Genomic DNA, 17,483 nt, shown 5'->3' on the forward strand with positions numbered 1-17,483 from the left:
ACCCAGTCCTTAGCACATTTCAAGTCAAAATGATGGTATAGAAAGGTGAACTATAAAAGCAACACGAGATGGAGTCATTGAATATGATGGGAAGGCGTTATCTTTGTTTTTTTGTGAGCAGAATGATAAAAATTGTTAACCTGTGCTCTGGAATGTTAAAGTGAAGATGCTTAGCTTGGAACGTTGCAGGTCTCAATAATAAGAATAAAAGACGACTCGTCTCTGAAGAGCTCAGACTGTATGACCCACATTTTGTTTTTTTATCCGAGACACATATTGCCCATAAAGATAGGAAGTTATTCAGCCAACTTGGCTACGATGTTATAATATGCTCTGCAGTAAAAGGCTTCAATTAGAGGAGTTGCTATCCCTAAAGATAGACGACTCAGAGTAGCAACTCTTAAAACTGCCTCAGACAAAATGGCCGTTGGGCCATCGCGCAACTATCCAAAGGAAACTGTAAATATGTACTATGTGTGATTTATGGGCCAAATACCGATGATTATATTGTTTTTTACCAACTAAATATGGAGCTTCTGGGGTGGGAAGGGGACCTTATTATTATGGGCGACTTCAACTGCATCATGGACTATCAGCGGGATACTACCAGACAAGGTGCTTTTCAGTGTATGCATAAAGCGCGTGCCGCAATTTTAGAAATTGGCCGTATACATAATATCAGGGATATTTGGCGCTCTCTTTACCCCAATATATCAGGATATACTTACTACTATGCGCCCCATAAATTATGCTCCCGCATTGACATGGCCTGGGCTACAGATAATATATTGCACACCAGTTCTATTGAGATTTGCCCTCGGGTTACCTCGGAACACAACCCTATTTTGCTCATAACCCACAAATTCAAGTGGTTCCTTCCCCCGTTATTTACTATCTGACGCAGGTAACATATCACAGCTTAAATTTCATCTCAGTGAATTCATTAAATTCAACCTTAATTCTACTTCCTGGATAATCGTCTGGGATGCTTGTAAGGCTAGCATCAGGGGGTTTACCCAACAATTTGTTCTTAGGCAGAACTCTGAACGCCGTAATACGAATAAAAAGCTGACCTCTAACATCTTGACACAAGAACTACTTCTGGCCGATGCTTTACGAACTGGCTCTTTCAATGTGGTCGAATTGGGACTAAAACTCGGGCGCTTAAAATCAAATCTAAAAACAATTTTTATTGAAAAAAGTAGCGCTAAACTACATAAATTAAAAATTTCCCATTATGAAGGTGGAGACAAAATCGGGAACATTTTGGCTTATAAAGTCGCGGATGGTGGAGCTTATACCTTGATTAAAAGCCTCAGAGGCTCCAATAATATCATATATGATCAGCCAGCACAGATACTGGACCAATTCGTGGAGTTTTACAATATTTTATATACTCCTGAGAATTAACCTAGTTCAGCGAAGATACTGGATTATCTCGATAGTAATAGCAAGGAAAATCGTAACACACCCGGGCTAGATCAAGTATCTGATGAGATTACTTTGTTAGAGATCAGGCAAGCTATTTTATCTCTACCCTCGGGGAAAGCAGCAGGGGAAGATACGGTCCCAGTAGAGCTCTATAAAATTTGTATTGATGAACTACTCCCCCCTATTTTCTCTGGTTATTCGATCTATCGGGGAAAGCGGGAAGGCTCCTAGCTCCTGGAATATTGCCAAAATGGTTTTCTTTTTCAAAAAGGGCAAACCGGCAAATGAGTGTGGGTCTTACAGACCCATCTCACTTAGAAACACCGATGCCAAGGTTTTTGCCAAAATATAGAAAAGAAAAAAAGAAAGGTGAACTATAATGGTGTTAAAGGAATTCTAAAGAAACTACAAATCGAAATGAATAGAGATCAAAGCGGTTTGCTAAATCGCAGATTAAAAATGAGGTATAGGCAAGAGTAGATTTAAAATACAGTGGAGGTGTGAGAGTGAAGCGTTTGTGGTATTCCCAACAACTGTCCAAATGTCTAGGTTTACACCAATATCTTGCATGTAGGAAGGACCTCTTGCGTATAATTCCATAACATGTTACAATGCTTTAAAATGAGATTTAAGCAAGACACTGGAATTGTATGTGATTGCCACTGCATCCTATTCTGCCTTGAAAAAGAGCAGACCTTAGAGCCAGAAGTGCTACACTTGTCTGCAAAAAAAGTAAATAGACATGAAGTCTAGCTAAATCTTACTTGACATTCAATCTAAAGTCCTTGATTTAACTTCTGTCTAAATACAAGAGACATTGGGTCCTTTAAATAATTGGTGTCATCTACCTTGTACATTATTTATCAGTATTTTTTTTAATTGGATGATGGGAATTTCTAGCTTTTTCTCAGAAAATCTGGAAGGCTATACTACTCCAATACCCCATCACAATGCTTTACTGATTTGTGCTCAGTTAGCTATTTCTTTTTCTTATATATTTTAAATTCTGTTCCCAGAGGTGTGTTGTCCACCATCATTTTAGGCCAAAACAAAGTTTTCTCTACACTGTGCGGTAGATATTAATGTGCTCCCTGGATAGCTCTGTACTTCATACATATATCATTGGCCTGGATTGTTTAAAGTTGCTCAACACGAAACCAGGTTTCTTTGTCTCTGAATTAGTGCAGAGATGGATTTGGGCTCAGAAATGGAAAGCTCACACAAGGAGAAATGGGGACAGTTTGATGTTTCCATGCAGTGCTTCTAGTGAGTTACAGTGATCCTTTTGATTGATGGACACAAGACTTTTGAGTGGCTACGGGCCAGATGTATCAAAGGGTTTCACCCATTCTGTCTCAATGGGAAAATGTGTTCGTACATATGGCTCTAAATCTTCTAAATAGTGACGTCTTATGTGCCTGGCTATAGGTGTAAATGGAACAACAAATGGGTTGAGCGATATCTTAAAGTTGCTCTCAATAGCAGATGTGAGACCTTTTCTTTGGATCTTGGGGTAGTCTGAGGATATTGACTGAACCCAGCTTGTTTACAATTGGTGTCATGTGCCATAATGGCTGGTAACAGAAGAGATTCACCCGAATTGGATGAGAAACTGACAGAAGATTGAGATACTGGTGTGCAATGCTAACTGAATTATTTGGTGAATAGGATATATGTGATCTGTCTCAATAAACTGTTACATAGGGCATGTTCTGTCCGAATGAGAAAGGAAACAGTTTGAGGAGGTCACCAGTACATTGTTTAGTGAATGTTTGCAGCCATTATAAATACTTTTTCTTGAAAAAGTCAATAAAAAAAAAAAAAAGAAAAACACAAAGTAAAACGTTTTTTCTTGGAGTCTCTCCGATGGTGTTCAAATAGAGTGAAGGGGGTTGACCTAGTGCCCTGAGGAACTAGACACTGTCACAGGAGTCCAAATCAGTAGCCACTGGGATATAATGGGAAGGTTGATTGGGCTGACATTCCCCCTCTCCCCCATGTTTATTTAGATCTTTTCCTGTGGCAGGAGCCCCCCCCGTTGGACTCCTGTGGCACCCACAACACCCTCTGGAAGTCCACTCTGGTGGTTATCGGAAGTTAACACCGCAATCTCTGGACCCATTTGGGTAAGAAAGACTATTCTATTGGTTCCAGAATTCAGGCTACGCCCTCCAGCTGATTGCACAGAGTCATGCGCAAGTTGTCTCAGCTAGGATTTCTCATGACCTCAAGGGACGGCTAAATCTGTAGATACAGGCAATACACGAGGAGTCCTGCGGATGGAGAATGCCAACAACTCTTGTGGTTAAAGGCATTGGAGCCTGTTCTGCATACAGGTGTTGTGTGCTTCATCTGAGTGTAAGTCCTCATGTCTCTGGGCAGTAACTATCCACTGGGTTGTCCTACAGCTGTCCTTCCAATCAAGCGGTCCTTAGTAATTAGTGGAGCAGTACGTAATACAAAAGGTATGCTGTTACTTTGGGGAGAGAAGGAAGGGAGAATATAGGTCAGGGAAACTGAGACAACAGATCAGGGCATCTGATTGTTCAGAAGCAAGAGCCCTCACACACCTGTGTGGGTGGTATGCTTCATCATCGGGCAGATCTGCAGTGGGGCGAGTCTGCAATGCCCAATGGGCCCCTCAAGAGGGTTCTTTGCTGGAGGTCTTTTGAGCAAGAGATGACGATATGAGGTCTAGGGTGGTGGTGCTCTAGTTTTAGATTGGTGTAATGTGAATTTGTGGTTTTTTAAAATGGCTTAGAGATACCCAATTACATTTAATAGGTGAGTTCTCTTGTTGTGATTAAAAGGCAATGTGTGGCGGAATGTGGAAGTAATGGTCCTGTCCAGCTCATAAAATAATGTGTGTTTAGTTCAACATGTTTCTTGCTTCAACTGTCGCTATCGATCTGGGAAATTCTTCAGGACCGAAAAATGAAACCTAATTTACTTGTGGTTGGGGAAAAGTTATGTAACATTGGCAAAAGGTTTCCCAAATCATACAACCAAATCCTTACAGTACAGTTTACCTGGGGATATTTAAACCCAACTTAAGTTTGGTAAACTACTGACCCCTTAGATGATGGCAGAGAGCATGCTCGCTGTGGAACAAATGGTTTCCAGCGTGTTGGTTCAGTGGCGACCCACCCCTTCTCAGGGGGGCTTTCTCAAAAGTCCTCTGGCAATGAGCCTCCTCGAAGGGCCTGTTGGGCATTGTAGTGCCAGTCTAACGAGGAGCTGCCCGATGATGAAACATGACACCCACACTGGTGTGTGAGGCCTCTTGCTTCTGAGCAACCCGATCCCCTGATTTGTTGTCTAGTTTCCCTGACCTAGAGCCTCCCTCCCTCCCTTCCTTCCCTCCCTTCCCTTCCTTCCCTCCCTTCCCTCCACTCAGGATCTCCATACTTTTTGTATTACATAGTTTCCTCAGAATTTTCAGTCCTGGATATTGTTATAGAATATTTGTAGCGCGCTCTATTACTCTCGAGTATCCTGGCGCGTGTGAGTATGTGAGGACAGCAGAAAAGAGAGCAGTGGAAGCATTAATATTGTATACATCATTTCTTGATTGGTGCACCATACCGCCTCATTTTTTTTAGTACAAGTTTGAACAATGGACTGCTGTGGGCCAGTATCTATCTGCACCATTTTGAATTCCCAGGGCCCATCCAAAGGGGCTAGGGAGGGAAATAAATCTCTGATCCATTCATGATCATGCAATATCCAGGTCGTGCAGTCATGCTGATCCTCCTGAGCTTTGTTTAGGTTAGCTCTGGTGAAATGTAGAATAGCTCGAGACAGGTTCCTGAATTGGAAACCAGTGTAGCTGGGAAACTATGGCTAGCTAATAGAGGCTATGATGGGCTGCCTCTCCCAGAGGACGCTGGTTTCAGAAAGGGATTGGAATGTGCATGTGCAGGATGCAATTTCCGAGATAGCCATATGCAGCTTCACTCACAGGTGACAGCCAACTTCTGTAGAACATATATGTGGAGTTCACATGTATCTACCCATTCAGGCAGACGTGAAAAAACGCATACACTCTCACAATCATTATCTTCCCTCTCAGCCCAGCTGGTCCATTTACAGTAGACTACATAAAGTTTTTATAGAGGGCCCCAATCGGGCATCCCTCCATGGGAGCGGAGGTAAAAAGGCCTACACTGCCCTTCTAGATTAGTGCACAGCACTGTCTGGCCATCGTAGCCTGTGCTGAGGGGGGGACCAGTGACTCTAAATTAGAGGGGTTCCGCCTGAACATTGGACCCCAGCTCTGATGTCTCATATTAGTGAAATTAGTCAAAAAAATAAGTACCTTCTGTGGGATTGCGTGAATAGCAAGGTCACTTGGGAACATGCATAGAGCGGTCGAGAAAAAAATGCACATGCGCATAGTAGCACAGATTAAACAAGTCATGCTTTGGACTTCGTCCCAGTAGTCCAAAGCATGACTTGTTTAATCTGTGCTGCCATGCGCATGTGCATTTTTTTCTCCTTACAAGAACATTTGGGTGACAACAGATTCTCACTCACACAGATATTTAGTCATTCCACATAAATGTATATTTTCCCATCTAGCTTTAACTCCAAGTTGAGTCTCTTTTCACACACACATCCAGAAGTCAAAATCACTTTAATTTCTCAGTTGAGCATGCTGTGCTTGTGTCATGCAGCTCGATGTGGCGGGGTTTTAGTCTTGTTACTCGACTTTTTCCTGGCTGCAGCTGCACCACTGTATAGGGAATGTCAGTATGCAGTGCCCCAAGCCTGTTTATTTTTGTTGTGGAGTCGCAAGCTTTGCCTCATGAGCATCTTCATTCAGTTTTGGGAGTCTTCGGGGTATTGTGAGGTTCTTTAATCTTTTCTTGAAACATCACCATTTGCTAAAAAGATTATCTCAATTACAAAAGTGGCATGTAATGCATAGAGTCCTAAGCCTTATTCCCAACTCACTGATTCAAAGTGCTGTTTGTTCTCTGACCACATCAGTCTGCCCTCAACAATATCTCGAACGTGTGTTTTACAACTAAATCATTTGGGGTCTCTTTTTTTATTTAACCTTGGATGACCTTGGTTTGAAACTTGTTCAATGACGGGGGCAGTCCAAGCTTTTAATTTTTAGGCATGTTGGGGGAAATATAATCGATTTATACACTAGACTTGGAGTCCTCATGCTTTTCCGCAATTGAACGCTTTCAATTCTACCTTAAGATGTATTTTTATTTAAACTAAGTTGAGATTTTATCACATGATGTATATGTATCTAATAGAGGATGAAGAACCGTGAATAAGATGTACAGACACAAGTATTTAAATTGATATCTAGAAATGTATGCCAGACAATATGGCCTTTGATTGACATGCTCACCTGACAGGATCTGTTCTCCTGGTTACGTTCCCTGGTTGCCACCACAGGATCGTTTAAAGGGATCTAGAATCCTGAGTGCTGTATTCTCTGTCACCGCGTTGCCAAGCGACCTGAGTGCATTATGTGGTTTGGCTTCTAGAACCCAAGGCTAGCAGAGATGGTTAGTTGTTGGTGAGCTGCTCTCCAGTTTAGCCAGTCTGTTTGAAGATCTACAGGATGTTGACTCTCCTCCCTGGGTTTATGTGACCATTTTCCTGGCAACTATGACCTATGCATGTTGACGGGGGTCACAGCTGAAGTTCATCTTCCCTGGTATACAAGTGGCTATGAGGGCAACTTCCTTCTGGACCTGTTATGAAACTGTGAACGACTCCAAGTAGGTCACATAATGGATCCTGCCTGGATCTAGGCCAACACATGTGGCTATACACATTGCACCCTAGATAGCAACGTTCAGACAGTTGTTTGGAGGAAGGTATTGGCATTTATTTTAATTGCGAGTTACCTTACTGACTTACTTAACACTTGTTAGAAGAAGCTGTTGTAGTTTACATTAATTGTGAGGTACTTTACTGACTGAATAGGTCTAATTAAAGGCCTGTATTTAGTGGGAGACATCCTTTCAGTACGCTAGTGACTATTTAACAGACACTGCTCATGACTGCTGAATACTCCAGATTGCTTCAGTTCCTGGTTCGCGGTCCTTGTTACTTAACAAACTTCTGCTATGCGGTGAAAGCAAGCGGAAGTGGTTCTCCAGCCGCTTGCCGACATGATAACATCCTGATATTGCTGGTACTTGCAGCAGTGTGAGAGCATCATGAGAGCTTTGGGAGTTGTGAACTATGTGTGACAGTGACTTGATGTGTAATATAGAAAAATGTTTAAACAGGAGGCGGCAGGTGCATTTAGGACATAAAAGTGGAAACGTTTTTTTTTGGGGGGGGGGGGAGTTTTATATAGCGTGAACTGGACCTCAGGATAGCAGGTATCAGAGCGCTTTACATGATCACCGGATTCGTTACAGACTGACACATTCATTTTGTTAGGCTTGGGTAGAGTTAAAGTGATCTGCCCAGAATCACAGGATGTTGAGCATCCTTGCCGAGACTCGAACCCGTTCGTCAGCTTCGAGGTCCACTGCTCTGTCTGTAAGGCTACATCCTTCCCAGGTCGAAAGCAAAGAATCATCTTGTAACTATGGAAAAGCAAACCGCATATTGCAGTAGTAATGAAAACGTTACTTTACTGTCGGGAGCCAGCATTATGTCAAATTTGTCATGGATTTTGTAGGGAAATCCACCCAAATGAAGGTGCAGTGAAGAGTTTGTATGGCGACAGAGAATAGGAATAGTAACTTTCCAAAGTTGGGACATTTTGACCTGAGAACGGGGTTCATGCTAACCACTTAGACTTGTCTGCATGGAATAGGGACACCGAGGAATTCAAATGAGAAAGTAACTTTAGCAGGTGTGTCAAGTTTTTTGAAGATACAAGAACTACAATAATCGGTGATTTAGAAAGAGCGCTGGTATTAGTGTGACTGTTGAGAATTACTGTGAAGTATGTCCCAGAAGTAAAAAAAAACAAATCCCTGCAGATTAACTGTTGTGAATACCACGTTCTAATGAAATTGAATAAGTAAAGACAAGGTTATGGAGAGGGTGTATCTTGTTAGAGTAGGTGTTGTCGCTATAGATAAGTAAGAAAAAAGCATGTTAAACTAGATAGATAAGTACAACACAGTAGGATTACCTGTATAAATGGGGGGGGGGGTAAAATATATCAAGGATATCTCTCATACTCTCTTATAGTTTGCAAATGCTCCTTAGGAGAAGTGTGGATGATCGTATTGGTGCTTGTTTCAGTGGGATGTGTGTGTTGCAGTACTCTTTGTGTCAGCAGTGTTCATAAGATACTGAAGACTATGTTATCTTGTGTGGCACATGGTGATCTGCCAAGGCAGATCAGCATAAAGTCTGGATCGACATCCAAGTGCCTGTTTCTGTGGGATGTAGGGTGCCGACGTCTTCTAAGAGCACACCGGAATCTGCCTTTTGACTACTCCTCTTCACTGGAGAGTGTGATCACCATAGGGAAGTGGACATCTTGTTCCAAACTGATTCTGCCACTGCTATCCTTATTCTAGAACCGATATAATATTTTTTTTTATAAAATGCTTACTCAGAACATACAACCATCCCCCTTTTTGCAACCACAAAGATCGCAGGGATGCATTAACCCGTGCATTATGCCTCATGTACTCAGCACTCATTTAATACCCTAAGGAAAGCACCAGGTTTTTCAAAGGGAAATACTAAAATGTCGAAAGAAATCTGGTCATGTTTTGCGAACTTTGTATGCCAAATCAACTCCTTGCATTCCTCTTAACCATGCTATACTATACTCCAGCTGCTTCAGTTGCTGATTCATTGGCAATCAAACTGCTGCTACCCTACAGAAACCATGGGCGTGTATTACGATCACAATTTAGCGCAGACAACACTACCCTAATTTGAGTTCTCGAACACCATAAAACAATCATCACTGCCAAAAGACCTCTGCTATGGTCTTCACGCCTTGTTATATGTTATATAACCCTGGTGGCTCCATTTCTTGGGTAGCTAATTTTTAGGAGATTCCTTGTCACTCATGGCTTGGGTTGCTAGGCTTTATTCTCAAATATAGTCTAAAATATTAGCTGTGCCATTGAAAGTAGATACATTATTTAATGACAACATCGACCATATACTGGCGATATTAAAGAGCCCAGTCAGACTGCAAATTCTGTAGAGCTTCTGGCTACTTTTTAGCCCATTTATACTGCACAGAACTATAAACTGAGCCATATAAACCCTAGAGACCTAAGTTTGCCAGTGCATAATCTTTTGAGAGAAGCCCTTGTAAAAAATACACTTCTAAGAACAGACTACTGAGCGACTTGGATTTTGGAAACAGATTTTTCTGTGGCAAATGGAAAGGTGCTTTAAAGACTCCCCTAAAGCATGTGACATCATTTGGAGGAAGGTAAATTGCATTTTCCTGGACAAAGATTTGACCCCTTAACTGTTGAGTCTTACACGCCATAATCAAATCAAAATTGAATAGAGATGATAGTGAATTGGGAGGGCAGCTGTTTCCAGGGAGATAAGGCACATCATGGCAGCCTCCATGGGAACCACATTAGAATGGTGAATCAAGATAGAGTCCACAATCAACTATGAGCTGTCTCGTTGTACTCTGAGATGCAGGTCCATCATGAAGGGATACTATGCATTTCAGCAAATATTCCTCATGCCCGGGCAAATGGTCACTAGGTGGGAAATGCTCTTCTCCGGCCTGGCTGAAAGTGATTTCCAGGCACGGGCTCCATGACATCCCAAAGTGGGAAATGCTCTTCTGTGGCCTGACTGAATGTGATTGCCAGGAACTGGCTCCATGACATCCCACAGTGGTTCAAGGAGGTTGCACAATTTCTGCAGTCAGTGGAAGGAGAAGGATGGATACGGCAAGGCCGTGGCACAGGGTAGTAGCAACTTCTCCTACTCTTGAGGTCTTGAACCCTCGTCGGGGAGCTCAGGGTATATGCAGTTGCAGGTGGAAGAGACGGCCACCGGTCTGCAACTGCCAAAGTCCAGCAGAGGCACGTGCTCAACTAAGTATGTGTGGAAGTCCCAAAGAGGCAAATGCTCCTCTATGCTGGACAGGCTCTCATCTCGAAGTCACCTAAGGCTGGTGCACACTGTGTCCTGCTGGTGGAATGAGAAGAATGTTTGGTAGAGAAACGGTCCACAAGAGTAATTCAAGAAGGGGGCGTCATTGGAGCAGCCACACGCCATGAGTCATTTTCGGAGACAGAGAAAGAATTTACCTTCTGCCGTGAGGGGAACGGCTTAACTGGCTTTTCCTTGGGGTTGCCACTACTCCGCCGTGAGGGGAACGGCTCGACGCGCCGCACCAGCAACATCGCCGCCGCCAGGGCAGGGACTGCAATTCCCAGGTGCCCCGGCGCTTTTGGCGCGAGAGGGACGCCGGCAGAGCGCCCAGAGGCGCGTTAAGAGAGAGGAGAGCCTCTCGCCCCGCGAGTCGCGCGCGGGAGTGCCTGGGCCAAGGGCGGGCCCGTTTAAGCCCGTTCAAGACCGGACTAGGCCGGGTCGGGCCACCCCCTTGACATTTATCACGCGGCCTACCCCTGTGAGTACTCTGTTTATGGTTATTTTTGTATCTTAATTGAGTTTTCTGCAGTGCCCCCTAAGGAGGCTAAGGGAAGAGTGGACACAGTTAATTTCACTGGAGCCATGGACCAATTTATTACAAGGATGAACTGTGTTGTTGATGAGGGGATCTCTATAATGGAGCGACGTGTTTCTCAGGAATTGGCTATTGCAAGAAGGTCCTCAATGGGACATATTGCGAATGCACAGACTCCAGTTAATTTAGGCATAAATGTAGGTAGAGACGCTTCACCAATTTTAGAACTCCCCATTCCACAGCTCCCTTTTTGTGACTTATCACAGGCCTCACTTGATAGTCAGTCCACGGCCTCTGAATCTTTGTTGCTATCCCCCCAAAAGTTGCCCATTGTGCCTAATATAGTTAAGGTGCATAATACTAGACAACAGCGTGGGAAAGACCCGGGGGCAATTCCAAAAAATAAGCAAGGGCAAGTAAAAAACACTGGTGGGAGAAAAAAGAATGGCTCAAAAAGTATAAAAGAAAACCCAATTACCCTTGAGCAGCCTATTGTAAACCCTGCCCAGGGTCCAGTTGATCCTTTAATGCCTAGTGGGGTGCATCAGGTAACAGGTGCTGTCCCAAATGCCATTTATGAGACCCTTCGAGTTCTCTTAGCCCCATTAGAGGCTAGATTGACTAACATTGAGGTCCATTTAAAAAGGATTGAACGTGACCTCAAGGGAATAGTAGAACCCCCTTTAAGGGATAGTACACCTACAGTTACTAAGTTGTTAGCCAAAACACGTGGGAATAAGGTTCCATCTGTAGTCGTCCAGAAGGACGTAGTAGTATCGAACACAGCCCATAAGGTCTTGCCAGCACTTCCAGTAGTACCTCCCATTAACGACATAGCATCTGTTAATATAAATAGACCACATAAACATAGTATACCACAAGATAGCACAGGTGGTGAGATCCCAATTGTCCATCCTAATATAGGGAAAAACATCTTTAATTTACCACCGGAGGTTTGCCCACTTGTCGTAATCTTAGCTGGGGTTCCAGAGTTGGGCAAACGTGAGGTGGAAACCCCCATTAAATTACACAATAGGGTTGTACACTGGTTAAATTCGAACAGACCATTGCCTCCCCACCTTGTTGGTCAAATACGTATGACCCGGAGGGTCCCATGGGTCGGACACCTGGCCAAGAACATAAAGGGCGATTGTATTGTGATCAATTTTAATAATCCAAGAATTGTTGATCATATTTGTAATTGGAGTTACCCCAGTGCAGGTGCATCTATTCATTCTCTCCCATTGACTTATTTTTATCCACCTGGTAATTTTGCTTCACAGTCAGATGGTTGGTCACTGGTACAGCAGAATAGGACAGGACCACCACAGGGGGGATGGCTTATGCCCACCCTTCATTTGGACCCTATTTCCAGTAACAACCGGGTTGACTGTCTGGAGACGGTTGATTGACTTGATGCTGAAGTACGAGTGCTGGATAGCCCCTCTTCCGATCCGGGTAGTTGCTCTGCCCACTCATCTGTGCTTTCACTAAGCCATGAGTCTTCAACTCTAGTCCTGGAACCTTCGAGGATTATTAACATTGTAACTAGTCAAAACCAAAGTGTTAACACGTGTCCCGATCATCGGCAATGTTCATATTAACAACCTTAAACTTGTTTCGTGGAATGTGGCAGGTCTGCGAAACAAGCTTTCATTGCCGGACTGAAATAACTTTATTGACGGGTGTGACATATGTATGTTTCAGGAGACATGGTGCCTTGAACCCTTATACAAACAGGGATTCTCTTGTTTTTATATACCTGCTACCACGATTGGGCGAGGACGTCCTTCTGGAGGGCTTATGGTATGGGTAAGGGTTGACCTCAACCTTAAGATCACTCATCATATCTGCCCATCCTTGGACATTATGAGACTCTCCATTAGGGGCTCGAATGGTGCTGCCACTTGGGAATTTTTTAATGTATATGCGAGAGGCACCCAAGGGGGGGGCTAAATCGTCCACCATTGCTATTCTATCGGACTTGCTTAAATTGTGTTCTCCTGACTCTTTAGTTCTGGTTGCTGGGGACTTTAATTGTTCATTTGAGCCTTTGGCAGCAAATGACATCCTTGGAGTGTATGAGGATGATGCTCGATGGGGCATCCCGCCACTCTTGCTCACGCCTGTAAGGAGATGGTCCCCAGTTGTCATCCAGTTGAACGCCCTCATGTTAGAAACAGGACTAAGAGCTCTAAATGGTCGTACCACCTCCGATGCTCAGGGGGCAAATACATATAACAGAGTATCGCACGAAAGTAGAATTGATTATATAATGGTGGATGGGAGAGCATGGAAGTTAGTGGTGGACATGGTTATTATACCGTCAGAGGAGAGTGACCACAACCCCTTATCCCTCACATTAGTGGATGTATGGCAGAGAAATAAGAGTACTGCGCTAGATAATGTGAGGTTAATAACTAAGAGAGTTGTACCATCTAACTGTAATAGATTCCTCAAGTGGCCCAAGTTTAGTATAGATGAAACTAGATTAAGTGCACTGGATGGAATCTTTTGTGAGCAGTCCTTAATGCTTTCAGCAGCATGTAATGGCGCGGTTGGGTCTGCGGAGGTAGATACTATTTACACTGACACTATAGATCAGATTGGCAAACTGTTCGTAGTCTCAGGTAAGAAGAGCTCGACAACTGCCAAGCATGTGCAAAAATGGTTTGACAGTAATTGCAGAATGAGGAAGAACAACTTGATCCTTGCTATTAAATCTAGCAATCCAGTTGCTGTTCGGGTGGCCAGATTGCACTATAAACAAGCCATGATAACAGCTAAAAGGGAGTGGGAAGAATCTCATTGGGAAAGCCTCAGAGCTGCAAGTAATGCTAAGAACGGTGAGCTATTTTGGGCCCTAGTCAGAAGATCTAATGGGTGTGACCCGGACCAAATCCCCAACCATATCACAGATACTGAATGGTTTGAGCACTTCAGTTAACTCTATGGGGGTGGTGAACAGCCCGGAGCTCCAGGTCATTTGAGCGGTGCCCTGGCTATTGGTTCCGTAGGGATTCCCCTAATCAGAGTTGATAAGAAAGAGGTGCTGGTGGCAATAGCTAAGAAAGTACCAGCTAAAGCCCCAGGGCAGGATGGTGTACCGGGCGATCTTTTTAAAGCTAATCCAGAAGGCTTGGCCTCTTATTTTGTAAATCTAACGAATGCTCTGTTTGAAGGTTCACCTGTCCCCAGTTCATGGAAGGTGGCTGAAGTGATCCCTATCTATAAAAAGGGCCCCAGGGAGGACCCTGCCAACTATCGTCCAATTAGTCTTATAGATGCAGGGCAAAAATTGGTTGGCAGGGTACTCCTGGAGAGGATTATTTCTTGGGCTGATGAGAACAATATCATCTCACCCTTTCAGGCGGGCTTTAGGGCCTGCACAGGCACGATAGACCAGGCTTTTAGGCTGGTACTCCTACACTGGAAGGTGGTCACCATTGGCAAGGGCGGTCTTTATTTGGCATTTATTGACTTAAAGACCGCCTTTGACTTGGTTCCTCGAAACCGCCTTTGGATGATCCTGGAGGAGATGGGGATTCCCTCACCCATAGTGAATCTTCTGGCACGCATGCATGACGGCACTTACGCCCGTATTAGATGGGGTACACAGGAGCAAAAAACTGACAGAATCCCTGTGAATCGTGGGGTACGCCAGGGCTGCGTGTTAGCCCCAACACTTTTCACGCTATTCGTGAATGGCGTAGTCTCTTTCCTGCTTGATATTAATGCTGATGCCCCAGTATTGGCGGGTGATAAAGTTCCTGCACTTCTCTTTGCGGACGATACGCTGTTGGTATCAAAAACTCCCGCAGGGTTGCAGAAGTTGCTGGACCGTTTCTGTCTGTTCTCTAAGCTTAGGGGCCTTGTAATAAACACCTCAAAAACTAAGCTCCTCTACTTTAACCCAAGTAGGCCGTTAATATCCACCCTTTCCCTGGATGGGGTGCCATTGGAACGTGTACAGGAATTTGATTACTTGGGAATTAGAATTTCTGATAAAATGAAATGGCAGCCACACATAGATAAAATGGCATTAAGCCACAAAAGGGTAGTTGGAGTGCTAGGGAGGGAACATCGCGCATCTACCTCCAAGCCCATTGCTCCTGCTCGTGATATCTATGCAGCGAAAGCTGTAGGCTGCGCCCTTTATGGCGCAGAGCTTTGGGGCTTTGATTGTATTGATGCCCTAGTCACTTCAGAGAACAAGTTTTTTAAGGAACTGGTTTTGCTCCCGAGGGGTACTCCCACTAAACCACTCTTGAGTGATTTGGGGCGCCGCTCTATTAAGGATTTAGCCACTCTACGCCCTCTTTTATATTATAAAGGAAAAACAATATCCCAAAAGGTGTAAATGAAAAGGCAATTTATATAGCATGCACAAGGCATTACATAGAGCAGAAAAAGGAGACACTTATTCAAATGTTTTAGAGTCATAAATACATTTTTGTAATTTTCATCTTCAAATAGGGGAGGAAAGATTCATACATGGATAATTATGTATGGCACACAATCAATTAATTGAAATGACAACCAGAGAGACTTGGTGCAAATTATGTACAAGTGATACGTAGCAACAAGTGAAACAAGTGAACAGCGACGGACGGCGCAAGGTGAGCAAGATGAATTATATACAGTGAATAGCTCAACAGTGACATGGAATAGGTGACTTTATAATACAGTTCGCAATTTCAATTAAGTCACAGTAGAATGCGCCTATGGTTTGCGCTGTGAGGTCGACGGCGTTTCGGTCCTTAACCAATGTGGACCATCTTCAGGACAGGGTTGTCTCAATAAGGGTGCTGTGGGCGTGTAAATTCTCAGCCTTGATCCGTAGGATCCGGTGAGGTTCGAGTGGGCCAGGCTATGGAGGACGCCGGAGCTTTCAAGGTATGTAGATGGTTTAAGAGAAGTTATGAGTCTTTGTGGTGCCCACAAAATTAGCTGGATTAGAAACATAAAAAAACTCTTACTTGTAATGGGCTTGCCAACGGAGTGGGAGCCTGGGGTATCGTTATCCAAGGCCGAAATTAAGCAAGCCTATTGGTCATGGGTTGACGACCAAGAACAGAGGGACCCAAATCTAGGTAGGCTGACTGAGGCGTTTCGACAGCATAAATCAAAGCCTCGTCTGGAGCCCTACCTAGATTTTATCAAGAAACCAAGAGATAGATCCCTCTTCATCCAGTTTAGGTTGGGTACACTTCCCCTTCGTGACCATACTAGGTAGTGGAAGCCCCCGCACCAAACCTCTCCTGACTGCCCCTTCTGTGAAGGCACAATTGAAAATATCCCTCATGTCTTCTTTGTATGCCCAGCCTATGTTAAACCTAGACAAAAGTGGCTTAAACATGTGTGACTATTGCTTGGAACCAGGGACAACTCTGCTGCACTTAGAATTCTTATGGCAGATGTTAGTACAACCTTAGTGTGTGGGGTGGCCAAATTTCTTAGTTGGGCCTGGTTGATTAGGCTGAAGGCTACTAGATGATCCGACTTTTAGTTGATTTTTTACATCTATAAATCCTCACAAAGCTGCTAAAGTTTAATACACTTTTAATTTATTTATTGTAACATAAATGATTTTTATTGTAACCTTTTTAAAAATGTATTGTCAATGAATTGTGATTTTATATTTTTATGTGCTTTTATGATATTCTGTATATCGAAATAAAGCTTTGATGATGACGAAAATTGAATAGAGATGATAGTGAATTGGGAGGGCAGCTGTTTCCAGGGAGATAAGGCACATCATGGCAGCCTCCATGGGAACCACATTAGAATGGTGAATCAAGATAGAGTCCACAATCAACTATGAGCTGTCTCGTTGTACTCTGAGATGCAGGTCCATCATGAAGGGATACTATGCATTTCAGCAAACATTCCTCATGCCCGGGCAAATGGTCACTAGGTGGGAAATGCTCTTCTCCGGCCTGGCTGAAAGTCATTTCCAGGCACGGACTCCATGACATCCCAAAGTGGGAAATGCTCTTCTGTGGCCTGACTGAATGTGATTGCCAGGAACTGGCTCCATGACATCCCACAGTGGTTCAAGCAGGTTTCACAATTTCTGCAGTCAGTGGAAGGAGAAGGATGGATACAGCAAGGCCGTGGCACAGGGTAGTAGCAACTTTTCCTACTCTTGAGGTCTTGAACCCTCGTCGGGGAGCTCAGGGTATATGCAGTTGCAGGTGGAAGAGCTGTCCACCGGTCAGCAACTGCCAAAGTCCAGCAGAGGTACGTGCTCAACTAAGTATGGGTGGAAGTCCCAAAGAGGCAAATGCTCCTCTATGCTGGACAGGCTCTCATCTCGAAGTCACCTAAGGCTGGTGCACACTGTGTCCTGCTGGTGGATTGAGAAGAATGTTTGGTAGAGAAACGGTCCACAAGAGTAATTCAAGAAGAGGCGTTATTGGAGCAGCCA

The 17,483-nt window shown here is 43.9% G+C and overlaps 1 protein-coding gene across 2 annotated transcripts in view; it reads left to right on the forward strand.

Moving 5' to 3' along the window:
• ZMYM4 (zinc finger MYM-type containing 4) overlaps positions 1–17,483 on the forward strand; it is a 1,395,070-nt gene that overhangs the window by 29,835 nt on the left and 1,347,752 nt on the right. The window lies entirely within an intron of this gene.

The sequence above is a fragment of the Lissotriton helveticus genome, chromosome 3_1 (assembly GCF_964261635.1).
Source record: "Lissotriton helveticus chromosome 3_1, aLisHel1.1, whole genome shotgun sequence".
NCBI lineage: Eukaryota > Metazoa > Chordata > Amphibia > Caudata > Salamandridae > Lissotriton > Lissotriton helveticus.